We start from the raw sequence: 5927 nt of genomic DNA, 5'->3' as shown, positions 1-5927 counted from the left end.
CGCCTCGCCGCCACGCCGTCCCACCTTTCTTTTCCCCACCACCGCGCGCATTCTCGCCGGCCTCACGCTGCTATGCAGTGGCGGGGAATGGGACGGCTCCAACGTCCATGAGGACCACGTCGAGTTCCTCCGCAAGACGCGGCGGCTGCCCGGCGCGGATAAGGTGCGGGTCCGCCTCGCGCCTGAGAAGGAGATCACGCCGGAGCCGGAGGAAGGCGAGCGGGTGGTCTTCCGCTCGCATTTCTTGCGCGGCATCGGCTTGCCTGCGAGCGCTTTCTTCCGCTCTTTTCTTGAATTCTACCAACTCCAGCCGCACCACCTCACCCCGAACACAGTGGTGCTGCTCTCCGCCTTCGTCACCTTGTGCGAAGGCTACCTCGGCGTCCTCCCCACCCTCGAGCTGGGGGGAGTTCTTCCAGTCCAAGCTGGGCACGCGTATGCAGGGCGTGCCGGCTCAGAGTGGCGCCTTCATCGCGATGCGGAGGGTGGCAGCCGACAACCCCTTCCCCGTCATCACGCTGATCCATTCGGTGAAGCTCTGGCAGAAGTCATACTTCTACGTGAAGAACGTCGCCCCGCACGGCGACTACGTCAATTTGCCGGCTTACGTAGCCGGCCCGCCGGCGGGTAGGGGGCCCCAGTGGTCCTATCGGGCCGTGACACTGACGCCGGCTGGAGCCGCGGCTGTCGCCCGACTGCGGGTGATGATCCAGTCGGAGGGCCTGACTGGGCCTGACTTGCTGGCCGCCTTCGTCATGTGACGGGTGCTTCCGCTTCAGAGCCGCCCTCATCTGATCTGTCAGATGAGCGGCCAGCTCGATCCGAGTCGGATGTGCACCAAGGACATGCCACACGACGAGGTGGCCCATATGGTGAACTACCTTGCGAACTGCAAGCTCTCCGCAGAGTGGCAGTTTGGCAAGGAGCCATATTCTCGAGCCCATCCGCCGCCCATGGTATGTTCTCTTTTTCCCTTTCTTCTCTTAGTTTTGTCGCCGAGTTCCTTTTGGTCGACTCTGACTAGTCGGCACGTCTCGGCAGAGCCCTCTCCTTCGGCCTGCAGGCGGGTCGGGGGCGGAGCGCCGATTCGTCCCCGACCGGACGGAGCACGACCTGGCGCACCCCGACTTGGGGGCGGCCGCCATGGATGACAACACCGAGGCGGGTGGCTGCCAAGCTGGTGGCGAGGCGGGCGGCTCCGGGCTTGGAGTCAGCTTCGACGACTGGCCGGATGACGACGAGGCGGAAGTCGTCCCACACCGCCAGCCGGCGTCTGGCCACGGCACGGGTTCCTCCGCCGTGCCGCCTGCTCGGGGCGGCGGGCAGAAGCGTCGCGCCGCGTCGTGCTTGTTTGGCAGTCGGCCAAAGAAGCCCAAGGGCGGGGCAGCGACGACCAGGCGGGAAGAGGTGGCCACGAAGGCGGCCCGCTTCCGCAAGGCGGTGAAGCAGCCGCAGACGGTGTCGGCGTAAGTATATACTCCTTCGTGTATTTTTTCTTTTCTCTAATAGTTCCTGAATCCTTGTCCTTTCTCAAAAAATCAGGGCTCCACTGTCGCTCGAGCGGGTTGCCGCCGCCTCCGTCGTTGGATCGCCGGGAGGATCCGGGAGCACTACTTGCCGCGTGGACCCCCGTGCCGAGCTTCAGGCGGCGATGGAGCGGAACGCGCGGGAGGCGCGCGAGGAGCGGGAGGCGGAGGAGTTGAGGGCGGCCGCCGCCAAGGCGGCGCAGGAGGAGGAGGCGGCGAAGGCGCGCGCCGACGCAACGGCCAAGGCCCAAGCGGAGGCTGCGGCCGCGGCGATGGCGGAGGGGGCCTTGCCAGTCACCCCTCTGCGTGTCGCGGTGCCTGAGGCCCCAGAGCCCCCGCCAGAAGAAGCCGGCGGTGACGAGCCGGGATTGGAGAGGGAGGACGACATCGTCGTCCAGGAGAGGGAGGCGGCACCAGCCCCGCCAACTGGGGCGACCCAAGGCGGCCGGCCTAACTTGCCGCCTGCGCAATCGGCCGGGGCGAGCCGGCCGCGAGGACTGATCTGGTGGTCCGGACACCGTCACGCCAGCGCGCGGGGAAGGCCGCATCAGAGCCGCAGCAGGCCGCGGGCTCCAGCTCGTCGGCCCACGACATGGAGGCGGCCAGCGCCAGCTCGGGGTGGACGACGGGTGGAGGGACGGCAGTGATGAACGTGGCCGCGCAGGACGTCCGGAATCGGCTTCAAGCCCACGCTGCGACGCTGAGGAAGTATAATGACGAGTTCCTTGCGACGCGGGCGGCCATCCGGGTTAGTCTTCTTGTCTTTGCTTTTTTGATCTTGGTTTCTTCCGTGGGGGCGCGTCAGCGCACCCACTGGGTGTAGTCCCCGAGTTCCGAGTCGGCTGCTGAGCAGGCGGCTTGGAACTTCCTAGCGGGCCTTGTTTTGCTGTTCTTGTTCTCATTCGCTCCTCTGTCTGACTTGCAGGACTACCACAACCTCCGCGCGGCTGCCTTCAACTCCCAGGCTCGGGAGCTGACCCAGAAGACTGCTGACCTATCTGAGAGCCGGGGTAAGTGCTTCGTCTTTTATCTCACGTGGAGGCGCGTCAGCGCACCCACTGGGTGTCGTCCCCGAGATTCGGGCCGACTGCTGAGCAGTCGGGTCGGATCTTCCTTGACGACTTCTTCTTATTGCTTCTTTTTTCTCTGCCATCCCTGCAGTGGCCAACGCCAGCCTAAGGGAGCAGCTGGGAGGGACTCAGGCCGCCCTCCGTGCTAAGGAGGCCGATTTTGCCGCCTTGGCACAGGAGCGTGACCGCCTGGCCAAGAGGTTGGCCGACCAGGAGGAGAGCCACAAGGCGGCCCTGAAGGCGGTGCGGGACAGCGAGTCCGCCCTCCAAGCCGAGTATGAGACAGAGGCGGCCAGCTGGGCCGAAGCGAAGCAGACGCTGATCAACGGCTATGGCCAGATCGAAGACTTGGTTGACGGTAGGCCGCCTTCCTCTTCGTCCTTTCTTGCGGCTTGCCGTTTTGGCTCGTTTTCTGACTTGGTGTTTTTCTCTTCTTTCTCTTTCTTCCTTGCACAGAGTACTTCCCTGGCTACTCTACTGCCGCCAACAAGGTCGTCGAGGCCCACCGCGAGGCACAAAGGCAGGCTGGCGCCGACATCGCACCAAACGCTTGCCGGTCCCTGGAGGAGCAGCTCTTGGCGATCCAGGTCCGCCTCCAGCCGGCTCATCGCCTGCTCCGCCGGCTTCAGCGTGTTGGGGCGCGGGTGTTGGCCGCTCTCTGGCCTGGTGAAGTGATTCTCCGCACCCCCAGTCGGACTGCCGACTGGCTGGAGGTGGCGGTCGGCCACTTCGAGGCCTGGAAGGCTTCGGCGGCTCGGTCCGGCGCCAGGCGGGCGCTGGAGTTCGCCAAGGCCTGGTATCCCGGGCTGAGTCTGGACCAGCTGGCCACCTGGCGGCAGCAGGCCGACATGGAGCTGGAGCCGGCGCGGCCGGCTATCATCCGGCGGGCTTCGGCGATCGCCGACTACACCAACACCAGCGCCTTCGCTCCTGAGGTGGACGACAATGGTGTTGCCCAGCCAGAGGAGTGGTTCGGGCTGAACCCCGCAGACGGCGAAGACTCGGCAGAGGAGATCGACTCTAGCGACGAGGGCGAGGAGGAGGAGGAGGGTGAAGACGCCGGGCCAGATGGTGGAGCGGCCGGTCAGCCTCAGCTTGACCGTGCCTCCAACAACAAGGCACGCGCGGGTGCACCGCCTGCAGCCGGCGATGATCAAGCCGAGACCCGCCAGCCGGCCACTCCTCCAGCCGGTGGCGCCGTCTCCACCGACCAACCCGGCTCCCACACCGCGCCCTTAGTCTAGTCTGCTGCCTCTATTTCCTGTTTTGCCACTCTTGGAACATTATTTTGTTAGGTTTGCACAATTCCACCCACTGGGGGTGTATTCGAACTATGTTGATTGCCGGCCTGTTGGGGGCCTTATGTGTAAATATGAATATGCATGCGTTTGCTTTCCCTTGTTCTTTGCTTTTCATCCTTCTGCTATTTCCTTTGCCGCCCTCCCTTGGTTGCCGCCTCCCCAGTTGGACAGTTGCTCTGCAATCTGTGGCTGGAGAAGTGCTTGGCCAGTTGGGAGGGCAAGTACTCTAGCTTTGTTGGATTATAGCGAGGTGTTTGGGAGGCCGGCCAGCCGGCTGTTTTGACAGCCAACAAGTGTGGTTGGAGGCCGTCTTTTCGTTATACAAGTTCGTTAGTCCTTAGCCGTTTTTCGTGTGGGCATCCTTTCTGCCTTTGGCTCTTGCTAGTCGGACAGTCAGTTCTTCGAGCTGCGACTTTCAACAAGGGAGGGCTCGGGAGCCGGCACACTACTTGTCTGACTTTAGGTAGAACTTTAATATAACTTAAGGCGGCCAGTCCCCGGGCCGACTAGTCGAACCCGGTGCCAGACAGAAAATCAAATGTAATAATACATTCATGAATATGACACTCGTCGTTCATAGATAAAGGAGGGCAGTCCCCGAGTGCTCCTCGGGGGGCCCTTTGTTTCGTACTTAATACAAAAAGGTAGCATGATACATACTGCTTTCAACTGTAAAATCTTCTCAGGAGGTTCGCGTTCCATGGTCGCTCCGACTCCTTGCCGGAATCATCCCTCTTGCATGCTCTTGGTTTTTGTGCGTCGATCAGGTAGTAGGAGTCGTTACAAAAAGGTTGCATGATACATACTGCTTTAAAATGTAAAATCTTCTCAGGAGGTTCGCGTTCCATGGTCGCTCCGACTCCTTGCCGGAATCATCCCTCTTGCGTGCTCTTGGTTTTTGTGCGTCGATCAGGTAGTAGGAGTCGTTGCCTAGTGCCTTGCTGATGACGAAAGGGCCTTCCCAAGGGGCCGAGAGCTTGTGCTGGCCGGCTGTTCGCTGGATCAGCCGAAGCACAAGGTCGCCCTCTTGGAAAGATCTTGGCTTTACCTTGCGGTTGTGGTAACGGCGCAAACCCTGCTGGTAGATGGCGGACCGACTGAGTGCTAACAGCCGGCCTTCTTCCAGCAGGTCAACACCGTCTTCTCGTGCTTCCTTGGCCTCCGTCTCCGTGTACATGGTGACCCGAGGCGAGTCGAACTCGATGTCGGTTGGGATGACAGCCTCGGCACCATATACAAGGAAGAACGGAGTGAAGCCGGTTGACTTGTTAGATGTAGTACGCAGACTCCAGAGGACAGCCGGCAACTCATCGAGCCAGCAGCCGGCCGATCGCTCCAGCGGCACGACCAGTCGGGGCTTGATGCCGGAGAGGATGAGTCCATTTGCTCGCTCGACCTAGCCGTTTGACTGCGGGTGGGCAACGGACGCTAAGTCCAGTCGGATACCCTGCGTCGTGCAGAAACGTGCCAGTGCTCCTTTGGCAAAGTTTGTGCCGTTGTCGGTGATGATGCTGTGTGGCACACCGTACCGAGTAGTGATGTCGGCAATGAACGTCACGGCAGTCGGCCCGTTCAGCTTCTTGATCGGCTTTGCTTCGATCCACTTGGTAAATTTGTCCACAGCGACAAGCAGATGTGTCAAGCCGCCGCGGGCTGTCTTGAATGGGCCCACCATGTCCAGCCCCCAGACGGCAAAGGGCCAGGTGAGGGGGATGGTCTTGAGTGCAGAAGTCGGCGGGTGTTGCTTGGAACTGAAGACTTGGCATCCTTTGCAGCTCTTGACTATCTCTTTGGCATCTTCCAAAGCAGTCGGCCAAAAGAAACCGTGGCGGAAAGCTTTGGCCACAAGTGATCTTGAGGCTGCGCGGTGGCCGCATTCGCCTTGATGGATATCCTTGAGGATTGCCACACCTTTCTCTGGCTCGACGCAGCGCTGGAAGACTCCAGTGATGCTGCGCTTGACAAGTTCTCTGTTTATTATTGCATATGCTGCGGCTCGGTGTTGCACTAGTCTTGCCGAGATCTCATCA

This window comes from Triticum aestivum, chromosome 1D, assembly GCF_018294505.1.
Source record: "Triticum aestivum cultivar Chinese Spring chromosome 1D, IWGSC CS RefSeq v2.1, whole genome shotgun sequence".
NCBI classification, from domain to species: Eukaryota; Viridiplantae; Streptophyta; class Magnoliopsida; order Poales; family Poaceae; genus Triticum; species Triticum aestivum.
This window is presented reverse-complemented; position numbering follows the sequence as displayed.